Here is a 16,426-nt window from a genome sequence, read left to right as displayed (position 1 = left end):
CTACCCAGTGTATTCAAGGGGAGCGCACCAAGGCCCTCATTCAGAGCCACTCGCTATTTGCGGTCGTTCGTTCTAAAACTAGGGGTGGCTATTCAAATGAACCGTTTGCTGTTTGTGGTCTGTTCACGCCTCTATGTCTGAACGAGCGAACAAAACTTGCGTTCGTTTTTTGGAAAACTACGCCCCCTGGCCGCTCGCATCCTACGTCATGTCCGCTATTTATTAGATTAATCGAGTACATCGACAAGGCTATGAACTGCTCGCTATTCTTGGGGTTGGTGTTTGCTACCACAATTTTGCGAGCAGTTCTGACTATAAAATAACCCAGTGACGTGGTCCATGACGCTGCTGTTTTAAATATGCACACCCATAAAACGCCCGTTTTGACCTTTAAGCACGCTTGCATTCTGATTTCCACTCCCCATTTTCAAGCACCTTCCCCTGTTACCACCCACATACGCCTCTTTCTGTCACTCAAAATAGCAGGCATTCGCTATTTTGCGAGCACATGAATTTCGGCCGCACTGACTGGTTCGCGCATGCGTATAACGATCCGTACGCATGCGCAGTTGGGCAAACATCGCTCACAGCGAACGAGCTGCCGCTTACGAGTGACTCTGAATCAGGCCCCAAGTTGGCTGCTGTGCTGCCATTCTTTTCCGCCAACCACTCTCAAAGCCAAAATGACATACCAAAAAATGGAGGGAGGGAAATTCAGGAAACAAAAAGGCAGATCACAAGCCAAACACATAATCTCTCGCCATCACACAGTTATCAGTGTGATACCACACCACAATCCCAAAATTCAGACCACAAAATAAATTACATTGGGCCTGATTCAGCAAGGAACGCAGTTGCTTATATGCACACAATCTTCTGATTAATTTGCACTGCGCATGCTTATGCATTGCAGTGTGCGTGAGCGAGCAAGACGCTACAATCGGGAAACTGATCGCAGAGGATACGCAGACCCATGGCAGAGTGATTGACAGGAAGTGCCGTTAGTGGGTGGTGACGGGGGGTGGTCGTGTGAAGGCAGGCGTGCCAGTGCGTTTCAACGGCATTGCAGTGGCGTGCATAAATTATCCACAGCGATACCATACGCAGCCTGAGGCCTCATAGCGTGCGCTGAAGTTAGCAATCCCTGATTGAGGTCTGACCTGCCTTAACTGTGCGTATGGGCCGATGTTACTCGATGTTACCGATTGTTTTGCTTTGTTGCCAAAGTATACGGATGTGAGTAAGAGGAAGTGGGCATCCTTATGTTAGGCTTCAATCGCAATGCGAATGCAATTCTTTGCATATAACCACTGATATTAGTATACGTTAGGGGTGTGCACCGGCCACTTTTCGTGTTTTGTGTTTTGGTTTTGGATCTGGATCTTTCTTCGTGTTTTGGATCTGGATTGGTTTTGCCAAAACCACCCTTCGGTGTTTTGGGTTCTGGGTTTTGTGTTTTGGATCTGTATTTTTTTTTAAAAAAGCATAAAAACAGCTAAAATCACAGAATGTGTTGATTTTTCTGCTCCTATGCTATTATTAACCTCAAAAACCTTAATTTCCACTCATTTCCAGTTTATTCTGAACACCTCACACCTCACAATAGTGTTTTTATGTCCAAAAGGTTGCACCGAGGTAGATGGATGACTATGCTAAGCTACACGAGTGGGCGGCACAAACACGTGGCCCATCTAGGAGTGACACTGCAGTGGCAGACAGCTTGGCAGTTTGAAAAACTAGGCCCCAAACAGTACATAATGCAAAGAAAAAAAAGAGGAGCAAGATGGAATTGTCCTTGGGCCCTCTCACCCACCCTTATGTTGTATAAACAGGACATGCACACTTTAACAAACCAATCATTGCAGAGCCAGGGTCTGCGACACGACTGTGGCTGAAATGATTGGTTCATTTGGGCCCCCACAAAACAAGCTGGCAATTAATCTGGCCCTGCACAAACTGGCACTACGGAGGCAAGATGTCGTCCTCATCCTCCTCATTCACCGATTCCTCACCCTCTTCAGTGTTGTGTGCATCCTCATCCTCACAGAGTATTAATTTGTCCCTGCTGGAATCCACCACCACAGGTCCCTCTTATGTTCTGGAGGCTGGTCTCCCTGGAAAAGTTGATAATTCATTTTTATGTACATCATCTTCTCCACATTTTGTGGAAGCAACCTCCTACGCCTTTTGCTGACAAGGTTCCCGGCTGCACTAAACACTCTTTCGGAGTGCACACTGGAGGGGGGGCAACTCAGGTAAAATAGAGCCAGTTTGTACAGGGGCCTCCAAATTGCCTCTTTTCCCTGCCAGTACATGTACGGACTGTCTGACATGCCTACTTGGATGCTGACACCGATGTAATCCTTTAACAGACAGACGCACGCTTGTCGCTGCTGCTTTGAGGATGCAGGTGCGGCTACAGCCCACACAATTCACAAAGACAGGAAAAAAATAATTTTTTTATTGTTTGTGGAGCGCACTTTGAGGGTTACACCACCCTTTAACAGACAGACGCACGCTTGTCGCTGCTGCTTTAAGGATGCAGGTGCGGCTACAGCCCACACATTTCACAAAGACAGAAAAAAAAAGAAGAATTTTTTTATTGTTTGTGGAGCACACTTTGAGGGTGTCACCACCCTTTAACAGACAGACGCACGCTTGTCGCTGCTGCTTTAAGGATGCAGGTGCGGCTACAGCCCACACATTTCACAAAGACAGAAAAAAAAAGAATTTTTTTATTGTTTGTGGAGCGCACTTTGAGGGTTACACAACCCTTTAACAGACAGATGCACGCTTGTCGCTGCTGCTTTGAGGACAGTATCATATGCAGTGACAGTAGACTTGTCAGAAATTGTTGGCACGTCCTTCAGTCCAGACCAGATGTCCAAACCGGCCCTTGACTTATGACACAGGCGCACGCTTGGCGCTGCTACTGTGTTGATGCACATGCGGCTACATCGCACACAAGTCACAAACACATAAAAAAAATAGTTTTTTATTTTTTGGAGCACTTTGAGGGTTACACCACCCTTTAACAGACAGATGCACACTTGTCGCTGCTGCTTTGAGGATGCCAGTGCGGCTACAGCCCACACAATTCACAAAGACAGAAAAAAAAAAAAGAATTTTTTTATTGTTTGTGGAGCGCACTTTGAGGGTTACACCACCCTTTAACAGACAGATGCACGCTTGTCACTGCTGCTTTAAGGATGCAGGTGCGGCTACAGCCCACACATTTCACAAAGAGAAAAAAAAAGAAGAATTTTTTTATTGTTTCTGGAGCGCACTTTGAGTGTTACATCACCCTTTAACAGACAGATGCACGCTTGTCACTGCTGCTTTGAGGATGCAGGTGGAATCTAGATGGGATTTGGAACCGGGGACACACTACCTCCATCAATTGTCTAAATCCCACTGCACCAATGGCGGATACCGGACGCACGTCTAACACCAACATAGCAGTCAAGGCCTCAGTTATATGTTTTGCTTCAGGATGACTGCTGTCGTACTTCATCCTCATCGCTAGGGACTGTTGGAGGGTCAATTGTTTAGTAAAAGTAGTGGTGTTCCTACTTCCTCTCTGGCATGATGAACATCTCCCAGCAGCAGCAACAGCACTAGGAGGAAGTGGTTCTTGATCTTTCCCTATTTTATTTTTATCTGAGAAAGTTTGGTCCTCCATTTATGTTATATTGATATATACGTGCAGCTAAGGCGCACACAAACACAGAAAATAATTTTTTATTTTTGCTGGAGAGTAATGCACTTTGTGGGTTACACCACCCTTTAAGAAATGCCAGCCGGCTCTTTACTTATGGGACACAGGCGCACGCTTGGTGCTGCTCCTTTGTTGATGCACGTGCAGCACAGTGCACACAATTCACAAACACAGAAAATATTTTTTTATTTTGTTTGGAGTGTACTTTGGGGGTTACAGCACCCTTTAACGGTCAAGCCAGCTGGCCCTTTACTTATGACACAGGCGCACGCTTGGCACTACTTTGTTGATGCACGTGCGGCTACTGCGCACACAATTCACAAACACAGAAAATATTTTTTTATTTGGTTTGGAGTGTACTTTGGGGGTTACAGCACCCTTTAACGGTCAAGCCAGCCGGCCCTTTACTTATGACACAGGCGCACGCTTGGAACTACTTTGTTGATGCACGTGCGGCTACTGCGCACACAATTCACAAACACAGAAAATATTTTCTTATTTGGTTTGGAGTGTACTTTGGGGGTTACAGCACCCTTTGACGGTCAAGCCAGCCGGCCCTTTACTTATGACACAGGCGCACATTTGGCACTACTTTGTTGATGCATGTGCGGCTACTGCGCACACAATTCACAAACACAGAAAATAATTTTTTTTTTGGTTTGGACTGGAGTGTACTTTCGGGGGTTACAGCACCCTTAACGGTCAAGCCAGCCGGCCCTTTACTTATGACACAGGCGCACGCTTGGCACTACTTTGTTGATGCACGTGCGGCTACTGCGCACACAATTCACTAACACAGAAAATATATTATTTTTTTAGCACTTGGGGGGAGCACCCCTGATGGACAGAGCACCCCCTGGACAACACTACAGCACTCCTTTAGGACTGGAACACTGCACAGGACTTTGGAGTGGACACAGCCCCTATGGAGAACTGACTGCACAACACAGTCCAGCCAGCCCCTATGGACTTTGAAGTAGTGGACACAGCCCCTATTAACAACAGCAGCACAGCACAACACAGCCAGCCCCTATGGACTTTGAAGTAGTGGACAACAGCAGCACTACACTACACTACACTACACAGCCCTAACTCCCACCCTCCCTCTTCACTGTCCACAGCCGAGTGAGAAAATGGCGCCGACGCGGGTACCTTATTTAGGATCCAAAACCCGCGAGACTCGGAAGGCGGGATGATGACGTTTTGCCTCGATTTCAGATCCGAGTCAGGCGGGAAAAGTCGAGCCTGACTCGGATCAGACTCGGATCAGGGGGGCTCGGGGGGGTTCGGATTTCAGAAATCCGAACCCGCTCACCCCTACTTTTAACACACTCAGTGGGCGCCCGGCAAATGGAGGGTGCAGGGGGTGTGAGCACACTCCCTGCACCCTCCGTAGTTACGCCACTGGAGGTGGAGCGCCAATCAGCAGCGCTCATTCTCCATGCAGCTCCTCCTCAGTTGTGCCAGGAACGGCCGGGTGACAATGGAGCCAGGTGCCCCCTTCAGGGCTGGCGCCCGGCGGCAAATGACTCCACTGTCTCCGAGAGTTCCGCCACTGACACAAAGTCCAGCAGGTGAAATTAAACTACCCAGTGTATTCAAGGGGAGCGCACCAAGGCCCTCATTCAGAGCCACTCGCTATTTGCGGTCGTTCGTTCTAAAACTAGGGGTGGCTATTCAAATGAACCGTTTGCTGTTTGTGGTCTGTTCACGCCTCTATGTCTGAACGAGCGAACAAAACTTGCGTTCGTTTTTTGGAAAACTACGCCCCCTGGCCGCTCGCATCCTACGTCATGTCCGCTATTTATTAGATTAATCGAGTACATCGACAAGGCTATGAACTGCTCGCTATTCTTGGGGTTGGTGTTTGCTACCACAATTTTGCGAGCAGTTCTGACTATAAAATAACCCAGTGACGTGGTCCATGACGCTGCTGTTTTAAATATGCACACCCATAAAACGCCCGTTTTGACCTTTAAGCACGCTTGCATTCTGATTTCCACTCCCCATTTTCAAGCACCTTCCCCTGTTACCACCCACATACGCCTCTTTCTGTCACTCAAAATAGCAGGCATTCGCTATTTTGCGAGCACATGAATTTCGGCCGCACTGACTGGTTCGCGCATGCGTATAACGATCCGTACGCATGCGCAGTTGGGCAAACATCGCTCACAGCGAACGAGCTGCCGCTTACGAGTGACTCTGAATCAGGCCCCAAGTTGGCTGCTGTGCTGCCATTCTTTTCCGCCAACCACTCTCAAAGCCAAAATGACATACCAAAAAATGGAGGGAGGGAAATTCAGGAAACAAAAAGGCAGATCACAAGCCAAACACATAATCTCTCGCCATCACACAGTTATCAGTGTGATACCACACCACAATCCCAAAATTCAGACCACAAAATAAATTACATTGGGCCTGATTCAGCAAGGAACGCAGTTGCTTATATGCACACAATCTTCTGATTAATTTGCACTGCGCATGCTTATGCATTGCAGTGTGCGTGAGCGAGCAAGACGCTACAATCGGGAAACTGATCGCAGAGGATACGCAGACCCATGGCAGAGTGATTGACAGGAAGTGCCGTTAGTGGGTGGTGACGGGGGGTGGTCGTGTGAAGGCAGGCGTGCCAGTGCGTTTCAACGGCATTGCAGTGGCGTGCATAAATTATCCACAGCGATACCATACGCAGCCTGAGGCCTCATAGCGTGCGCTGAAGTTAGCAATCCCTGATTGAGGTCTGACCTGCCTTAACTGTGCGTATGGGCCGATGTTACTCGATGTTACCGATTGTTTTGCTTTGTTGCCAAAGTATACGGATGTGAGTAAGAGGAAGTGGGCATCCTTATGTTAGGCTTCAATCGCAATGCGAATGCAATTCTTTGCATATAACCACTGATATTAGTATACGTTAGGGGTGTGCACCGGCCACTTTTCGTGTTTTGTGTTTTGGTTTTGGATCTGGATCTTTCTTCGTGTTTTGGATCTGGATTGGTTTTGCCAAAACCACCCTTCGGTGTTTTGGGTTCTGGGTTTTGTGTTTTGGATCTGTATTTTTTTTAAAAAAAGCATAAAAACAGCTAAAATCACAGAATGTGTTGATTTTTCTGCTCCTATGCTATTATTAACCTCAAAAACCTTAATTTCCACTCATTTCCAGTTTATTCTGAACACCTCACACCTCACAATAGTGTTTTTATGTCCAAAAGGTTGCACCGAGGTAGATGGATGACTATGCTAAGCTACACGAGTGGGCGGCACAAACACGTGGCCCATCTAGGAGTGACACTGCAGTGGCAGACAGCTTGGCAGTTTGAAAAACTAGGCCCCAAACAGTACATAATGCAAAGAAAAAAAAGAGGAGCAAGATGGAATTGTCCTTGGGCCCTCTCACCCACCCTTATGTTGTATAAACAGGACATGCACACTTTAACAAACCAATCATTGCAGAGCCAGGGTCTGCGACACGACTGTGGCTGAAATGATTGGTTCATTTGGGCCCCCACAAAACAAGCTGGCAATTAATCTGGCCCTGCACAAACTGGCACTACGGAGGCAAGATGTCGTCCTCATCCTCCTCATTCACCGATTCCTCACCCTCTTCAGTGTTGTGTGCATCCTCATCCTCACAGAGTATTAATTTGTCCCTGCTGGAATCCACCACCACAGGTCCCTCTTATGTTCTGGAGGCTGGTCTCCCTGGAAAAGTTGATAATTCATTTTTATGTACATCATCTTCTCCACATTTTGTGGAAGCAACCTCCTACGCCTTTTGCTGACAAGGTTCCCGGCTGCACTAAACACTCTTTCGGAGTGCACACTGGAGGGGGGGCAACTCAGGTAAAATAGAGCCAGTTTGTACAGGGGCCTCCAAATTGCCTCTTTTCCCTGCCAGTACATGTACGGACTGTCTGACATGCCTACTTGGATGCTGACACCGATGTAATCCTTTAACAGACAGACGCACGCTTGTCGCTGCTGCTTTGAGGATGCAGGTGCGGCTACAGCCCACACAATTCACAAAGACAGGAAAAAAATAATTTTTTTATTGTTTGTGGAGCGCACTTTGAGGGTTACACCACCCTTTAACAGACAGACGCACGCTTGTCGCTGCTGCTTTAAGGATGCAGGTGCGGCTACAGCCCACACATTTCACAAAGACAGAAAAAAAAAGAAGAATTTTTTTATTGTTTGTGGAGCACACTTTGAGGGTGTCACCACCCTTTAACAGACAGACGCACGCTTGTCGCTGCTGCTTTAAGGATGCAGGTGCGGCTACAGCCCACACATTTCACAAAGACAGAAAAAAAAAGAATTTTTTTATTGTTTGTGGAGCGCACTTTGAGGGTTACACAACCCTTTAACAGACAGATGCACGCTTGTCGCTGCTGCTTTGAGGACAGTATCATATGCAGTGACAGTAGACTTGTCAGAAATTGTTGGCACGTCCTTCAGTCCAGACCAGATGTCCAAACCGGCCCTTGACTTATGACACAGGCGCACGCTTGGCGCTGCTACTGTGTTGATGCACATGCGGCTACATCGCACACAAGTCACAAACACATAAAAAAAATAGTTTTTTATTTTTTGGAGCACTTTGAGGGTTACACCACCCTTTAACAGACAGATGCACACTTGTCGCTGCTGCTTTGAGGATGCCAGTGCGGCTACAGCCCACACAATTCACAAAGACAGAAAAAAAAAAAAGAATTTTTTTATTGTTTGTGGAGCGCACTTTGAGGGTTACACCACCCTTTAACAGACAGACGCACGCTTGTCACTGCTGCTTTAAGGATGCAGGTGCGGCTACAGCCCACACATTTCACAAAGAGAAAAAAAAAGAAGAATTTTTTTATTGTTTCTGGAGCGCACTTTGAGTGTTACATCACCCTTTAACAGACAGATGCACGCTTGTCACTGCTGCTTTGAGGATGCAGGTGGAATCTAGATGGGATTTGGAACCGGGGACACACTACCTCCATCAATTGTCTAAATCCCACTGCACCAATGGCGGATACCGGACGCACGTCTAACACCAACATAGCAGTCAAGGCCTCAGTTATATGTTTTGCTTCAGGATGACTGCTGTCGTACTTCATCCTCATCGCTAGGGACTGTTGGAGGGTCAATTGTTTAGTAAAAGTAGTGGTGTTCCTACTTCCTCTCTGGCATGATGAACATCTCCCAGCAGCAGCAACAGCACTAGGAGGAAGTGGTTCTTGATCTTTCCCTATTTTATTTTTATCTGAGAAAGTTTGGTCCTCCATTTATGTTATATTGATATATACGTGCAGCTAAGGCGCACACAAACACAGAAAATAATTTTTTATTTTTGCTGGAGAGTAATGCACTTTGTGGGTTACACCACCCTTTAAGAAATGCCAGCCGGCTCTTTACTTATGGGACACAGGCGCACGCTTGGTGCTGCTCCTTTGTTGATGCACGTGCAGCACAGTGCACACAATTCACAAACACAGAAAATATTTTTTTATTTTGTTTGGAGTGTACTTTGGGGGTTACAGCACCCTTTAACGGTCAAGCCAGCTGGCCCTTTACTTATGACACAGGCGCACGCTTGGCACTACTTTGTTGATGCACGTGCGGCTACTGCGCACACAATTCACAAACACAGAAAATATTTTTTTATTTGGTTTGGAGTGTACTTTGGGGGTTACAGCACCCTTTAACGGTCAAGCCAGCCGGCCCTTTACTTATGACACAGGCGCACGCTTGGAACTACTTTGTTGATGCACGTGCGGCTACTGCGCACACAATTCACAAACACAGAAAATATTTTCTTATTTGGTTTGGAGTGTACTTTGGGGGTTACAGCACCCTTTGACGGTCAAGCCAGCCGGCCCTTTACTTATGACACAGGCGCACGTTTGGCACTACTTTGTTGATGCATGTGCGGCTACTGCGCACAGAATTCACAAACACAGAAAATATTTTTTTATTTGGTTTGGAGTGTACTTTGGGGGTTACAGCACCCTTTACTGGTCAAGCCAGCCGGCCCTTTACTTATGACACAGGCGCACGCTTGGAACTACTTTGTTGATGCACGTGCGGCTACTGCGCACACAATTCACAAACACAGAAAATATTTTTTAATTTGGTTTGGAGTGTACTTTGGGGGTTACAGCACCCTTTAACGGTCAAGCCAGCCAGCCCTTTACTTATGACACAGGCGCACGTTTGGCACTACTTTGCTGATGCACGTGCGGTTACTGCGCACACAATTCACAAACACAGAAAATATTTTTTTATTTTGTTTGGAGTGTACTTTGGGGGTTACAGCACCCTTTAACGGACAAGCCAGCCGGCCCTTTACTTATGGGACACAGACGCACGCTTGGCGCTGCTCCTTTGTTGATGCACGTGCAGCCACAGTGCACACAATTCACAAACACAGAAAATATATATATTTTTTGTTTGGAGTGTACTTTGTGGGTTACAGCACCCTTTAACGGACAAGCCAGCCGGCCTTTTCTAATGGGACACAGGCGCATGCTTGGCGCTGCTCCTTTGTTGATGCACGTGCAGCCACAGTGCACACAATTCACAAACACAGAATTTTTTTTTTTTTTTTTAGCACTTGGGGGGAGCACCCCTGACGGACAGAGCACCCCCTGGACAACACTACAGCACCCCTTTAGGACTGGGACACTGCACAGGACTTTGGAGTGGACACAGCCCCTATGGACAACTGACTGCACAACACAGTCCAGCCAGCCCCTATGGACTTTGAAGTAGTGGACACAGCCCCTATGGACAGCAGCAGCACAGCGCAGCACAGCACAGCACAACACTACACTGCACTACACTACACTACACTACACTACAACACTACACTGCACTACACTACACTACACAGCCCAGCCAGCCCTAACTCCCACCCTCCCTCTTCACTGTCCACAGCCGAGTGAGAAAATGGCGCCGACGCGGGTACGCGAGACCCAGAAGGTGGGATGATGACGTTTTGCCTCGATTTCAGATCTGAGTCAGGCGGGAAAAGTCGAGCCTGACTCGGATCGGCCTCGGATCGTGGGGGCTCGGGGGGGTTCGGATTTCAGAAATCCGAACCGCTCACCCCTAGTATATGTATAAGCAGAATTGCGATCCGTAGTGAATTAGGCCCATTTTACACATGACCTAGCCCAGCCCAGCACAGCCCACCCCACCCCAGTCCAGCCCAGCACAGCACAGCCCATCACAGCCCAGCCCAGCACAGCCCACCCCAGCCCAGTCCAGCCCAGCACAGCATAGCCCAGCCCAGCACAGCATAGCACAGCCCACCCCAGCACAGCACAGCCCAGCACATCCCAGCACAGCCCAGCACAACCCAGTACAGCACATCCCAGCACAGCCCAGCCCACCCCACTCCATCACAGCCCACCCTACTCCAGCACAACCCAGCACAGCACAGCCCACCCCAGCACAGTCCACCCCAACACAGCACAGCCCAGCACATCCCAGCCAAGCACATCCCAGCACAGCACATCCCAGCACAGCCCAGCACAACCCAGTACAGCACATCCCAGCACAGCCCAGCACAACCCAGTACAGCACATCCCAGCACAGCCCTGCCCACCCCAGCACAGTCCACCCCAACACAGCCCAGCACATCCCTGCACAGCCCAGCCCAGCCCTGCCCACCCCAGCACAGTCCACCCCAACACAGCCCAGCACATCCCTGCACAGCCCAGCCCAGCCCAGCCCAGCCCAGCCCAGCCCAACCCAGTACAGCACATCCCAGCACAGCCCACCCCAGCACAGTCCACCCCAGCCCACCCCAGCACAGTCCACCCCACCACAGCGAAACCCAGCCCAGCACAGCCCACCCCAGCACAGCACAGCCCAGCCCAGCCCAGTCTCATTATTTTAAGCTGGATACTTTCCTCGAGTCCAAGATTCAATCTGAGGGCCTGATTCAGACCCGGTCGCTATGAGCGTACGCTCGCATGATGCGTATGCAAATATTTGAAAGTGATGCGGCGGGGAGCAATCGCTCACCAAGGCATAAGCACGCCCATCGTACCTGTACGAGCGTTCGCTTTGTGTATGCAGACTCCCCTTCACGTATGCAGAGACGCCCACTGTCCCACATCATCTCTTGGAAGTTTATGAAAACATTGGTACATCGACCGCTGTCGGATGTGAACGCAGTGCTTGTGGTAGCTTTTTTTTACCGCGAGGAAAACAGAGGAAAAAAATGGCTGGTGACGTGTACAATGACGCTGCCTGTTAATTATGCATGCCTCTAAAACGGCGTTGAAACACTCGTGCACGCCTGTGTTCGCATCTCCAGCCCCCCGTTTTTAGTGGACTGCCCCTGTCACCACCCAAAAACGGCCTCTCCTGTCACTCACTCTGCTGGGCTGGTTTTTGCTGGGCGAGCGAGGGATCTGTGATCGCACAGTGTAGTTCGCGCATGCGCACCGCGATGCATACGCATGCACAGATTAGCAATCATCGGCAATTGCAAACGGACTGCGGATAGAGGGCCTGATTCAGAGCCGGACGCTATTTGCACTGAAAGTTCAGAAAAAGGGGGCGGCTATTTAAATTGAGCGCTCGCTCTTTGCGGTCTGTTGACGCCTCTATGTCTGAGCGAGCAAACGAAACTTGCGCTCGCTATTTTGTAAAGACGCCCCCTGGCCGCTCGCATCATACATCATCTCCGCTATTTATTAGATTAATCGAGTACATCGAAAGGCATCTGAACTGCTCGCAGTGCTTGTGGTAGGATTTTCCTACCGAAATCATGCAAACAGTTCAGGCTAAGAGACAACCAAGTGACGTGGTCGATGACGCTGCTTTGTTAATTATGCACACCCTTAAAACGTTTGACCGTTTGGCACACCTGCGTTCGGATTACCACTCCCCGTTTTCAAGCACCTTCCCCTGTTACCACCCACAAACGCCTCATCCTGTCCCTCACATTAGCAGGCACTCGCTATTTTGCGAGTGCTCGATTTCCGACCGCAATGACTGGTTGGCGCATGCGCATTACAACCCATACGCATGCGCAGATGTGCGAACATCGCTCGGAGCGAACGAGCGGCCGCTTACGAACGGCTCTGAATCAGGCCCTGAGTGTCTGCTTGCTGTTCATTAGCACAAGTCTTGCTAATATGCAGCTTTCTAACATACTGTATGACTATCTATCTCATGAACATCTGTGATTTATACAGATCTGTTTATACGGATTGAATATCAGTTGAGAGGAATTATTTTAATTGGAAATAACACTTTTTGCATGGCTATAACTAATGTATGAAGCTCACTAACATCTACAAGCGCCAATTAGGAACTGTCATTACCATACTTTATGCCTCAAGCTTATGAACAATTTATGCCTCCTGGAAAAGCTACAGTATCTCTCTATTCAAGTTACTTAGTACTCATTTATTTTTGGCCTCTTAATATTTGGTATTTATTAATATTTTGCCTGTAAAATATTATATTCCCTGTAGGAAAGGAGTTAATTCATAACCTTTTAATTTTGGGTGTATGTTTTAAAACTGTCGGCCTGATTCAGCAAGGATGGCTGATGCGATCGCGGCAGCAAGCATGTACGCAGTTCTGCTGCGAAAATATGCAAATGACTGCTATCGCAATGCCGCCGCTACATAACATAAATACGCCCACTTCACTTTACTCACATCCGTAATACCTTTCAAGTCTGCGAAAACATCGGTACCATCAAGTACCATCGGAGTCTCACGGACAATTAAGGCAGGTCAGACCTTACCCAGAAATTGCTAAACTTCCTGTATGCAGTGAGAGCTATTTAATGCACGGCCCTGTAACAGCGTTGAAAGGCACTGACACACCTGCATTTCCCCGACTACCCCCAATTACCGCCAACAGACGGCACTTCCTGTCAATCACTCTGCGATGGGTCTGCGTAGTCACTGCGATCGCAGTCCCAATCGCAGTGGCTGGTTTGCACATGTGAACTGTGATGCATATGCATGCACAGAAGGCAACAGTCGACCGAGTCCGTGCGTTTTTGAACTTGCGATCCTTGCTGACTCAGGCAGGCATGGAGAGACAGCGCCGCCGGTTGTGAGGCAATCGCAGCTTGCGGAGCGGCAGCCAATCAGCAGTGGTGGCTCTTGATTGTCTGCCAGGCCGCAAGCTGCAATTGGCTCACGACCGGTGCCAGATTCGAATTGCGCCGGTGCTGTCTGTCCATGTCTTCTACTGCCTGTTGGTGCACCAGCTGTAATTAGCTAGCAGCCCAGCACCAAATTCACACCTGCTGGCTTCTGATGGCACACAAGGGGAGATGAAAGGCTGCTGGAGGGACACAGGGAGTTGCTGGGGGGCATAATGTGTAAGGGGCACAACTATTGTGTAGAATAATGTGTTATATGGGGCACTGCTACTATGTGGCATAATCTGTGAAGGGCATTACTGTGTGGTATAATGTGGAAAGGGCATTACTGTGTAGTGAAAGGAAGGGCTATTACTGTGTGGCATAATGTATAAGGGGCACTACTACTATGTGGCATAATGTGTATAAGGGGTACTACTATGTGGCATAACCTGAATGGGCTCTGTGTGGCATAACATGAATGGGCTCTGTGTGGGGGCAAATGTACAGTATGTGTTTTTTTAACTCTGGTACTACTTTATTTAAATAAAAAATCTGACTCATTTTCATGCCACTTATGTCTCGTAAGATCTTGCTATGTGACCCACAAAGTTCTAGTTACACCCTTGCATGCAAACACAGAGGGCTGTCTAATATATATGGTCACTTTAAAAAGGACTAACTCTTGATTTAATATGAATTGAGGGCCCGATTCAGAGCCTCTCGCAATTGCTGTGCGCTCGCAAACGGCCTGATGGTTGCCCACAGTGCACACGCCATGTCCGGCGTGCGTGTGCACAAGCCCCGCTGAGCGACTGAAGTTCAGTCGCTATGGGGCTCGCAACAAGACGGGGCGGCTGTCGATGTTGATTGACAGCTCATACCATTTTGTGGGCTGGTAGGGCGGGTGGCCGGACAAAAGCATGAGTTCCCTTAGGAGCATCTGGTGTTTGTAGGAGGGCTGACTGACATCACTACTGATGTCAGTAGTGGACTTCCTGCTCTATTAGAGCAGGAAGTCCACTCGGGCTTGCGGCAGCTAGACCCTACCCCAGGGTCTCGTCGCAAACCCGATGGTTGTGATTATAGCAATAGTCTCCAGCCTGCTTGCACAAGCTGTGCGTGGTCAACCACAGCTTTGTGAGTGGCCGGAGACCAAAAACAAAAGGCCCACATTCAGAGCGAGCGCCCGCCAGCAGCGAGTGGCTCTGAATCAGGGCCTGAGTTATAAAGTTTGAAACTTACTCAGACTGTGAGAGTAAAAGGATACTTTTATAGCTTTCACACTGGTTTTTGGCAGACTGCCAATTTCCACTTGAGCCAGCCCCGGAATCTGTGTAATTTAAGAGTGTCCCCATTTTTTGGGATTGTGTTACAGTGTGTGGCACTGACGCAGTTCAAACATAGGCAAAAACTTGATCCTAATCAAACTACACCACCATGCCAAATGTGGTGGAGCTAGGTCCAAAACTTTGGCCGTGCATAAAGGACAAACAGACAGACATGCTTCCATGCTTATTATATAGATATGATTATATGATTTGATGATACTACTCTGTAGCTGTGGAGAAGCTGCAAGAAACTGGGCCTATTCGCCTGGATGAGAAGCTGGTGATGGATGGCACTGCAAGATACAAAAGAACATGAAGGCCCCAGTAAAGTACAGTAATATACAGTATATAATTGTGGCCAATCTTTTAAGACTGACCATGGGTCATAATGTTTCACTCTGGTGCGCTGAGTTGACTCATCATCATCACCAATGGGTCTTTTGGAAAAGGTCAGTTTTTTCCTGGCAGCAGCGTTTGCAGAAAAAACTGAAGCAGGAGATGTTCTCGTGTCATATGCCACTTGAGCTGACAACTTGCTTGATCAAGCATGATTGCCAAAATGTTCTGATCCAATTGCAAGATGTTGTAAACCCTTTGATCCTGGTAAAGTGAAAATATAACTTGATCTATAAGTCCAACATACTTAGTGGAATCGCTTAGTTTCATCTCCTCCTTCAGCTTCTCTACCTAGTTTTCCATTAATTTAATAAAGGGTATGACGTGACTCAGGCTGTTGGTGTCTGAATTTACTTAATTTGTTAAAATTTCAAATGTTTTCAATAGCTTGGATAAACTGAAGAGTATTCTCCACTGTGCTCAACTTAGGTAACATGCCGCTCCCTATCTCATGGTTTGTTATGTATGTTTGGATGGTTTGTTCCTGTTTCTTTATTCGCTGATAGGTATATAAAGGTTGGAATTCTACCTAGTTAATACCTCTTGCTTCAGTTGCAGGCAGGACACATTGAACTGTGGGCCTGATTCAGCTCCGCTCGCGAGCGCAGGACGCTCGCAAGCGGGTCGATGGTGCCCTACTGCACATGCGCACGACGGAGGGAGCTCCATCGTGCGCATGCGCGAGACCCGGCTAGCGACGGGGTAGCCGTCGCTCCGGGTCTCACACCAAAGGGGGCGTGCTGTCGATATTGATTGACAGCACGCCCCCTTTGGTGGGCGTGCCAGGGGCGTTGCTGCCAGACGGAGGTGTTCCCATGGGAACGCCTACCATCTGAAGCCAGCCCCACTGACATCAGTAGTGATGTCAGTGGGAGTGAT

The sequence above is a fragment of the Taudactylus pleione genome, unplaced genomic scaffold, assembly GCF_031769625.1.
Source record: "Taudactylus pleione unplaced genomic scaffold, aTauple2 ptg000314l, whole genome shotgun sequence".
NCBI classification, from domain to species: domain Eukaryota; kingdom Metazoa; phylum Chordata; class Amphibia; order Anura; family Myobatrachidae; genus Taudactylus; species Taudactylus pleione.
The sequence above is the reverse complement of the archived record's forward strand: the minus strand, read 5'-3'. Positions refer to the sequence as shown.